This window comes from Arachis ipaensis, chromosome B03, assembly GCF_000816755.2.
Source record: "Arachis ipaensis cultivar K30076 chromosome B03, Araip1.1, whole genome shotgun sequence".
NCBI lineage: Eukaryota > Viridiplantae > Streptophyta > Magnoliopsida > Fabales > Fabaceae > Arachis > Arachis ipaensis.
Genome location: NC_029787.2, coordinates 128301324 through 128301731, shown reverse-complemented (window position 1 = coordinate 128301731; position 408 = coordinate 128301324).

Here is a 408-nt window from a genome sequence, read left to right as displayed (position 1 = left end):
GGAAGTGTTGGAAAGCTAGGAATCTCGTTGTCTTTGAAGGAACCAACACTTCCCCAACTTCTATTCTCAATACTTCTAGTAAACTCTTTCGAGAGATTCAACGTCTTTGTGTAGCTTCTCATTGAATTAGTTCACAAGTCCTATTCTCTGGAAAGAAGTCTACTTTCACTTTTTACAATTTTCTTTTCTATTTTTCACTGTTAGATTTCTTTCTAAGTGTGGTTTATTTGTGAGATTCCCATTATTTATTGTTTTTGTCCTGATATAAATTCTGTATTTCATTTATCAAATTTAATAAAATATATTTTTATCTTTGAAAAAAAACCCAATTATTAAAAATTTGAAATAAAGAATAATTTAAAGATATAATTGTCAATTTAATGACAAATTGTAAGGAGAAAAATTGTG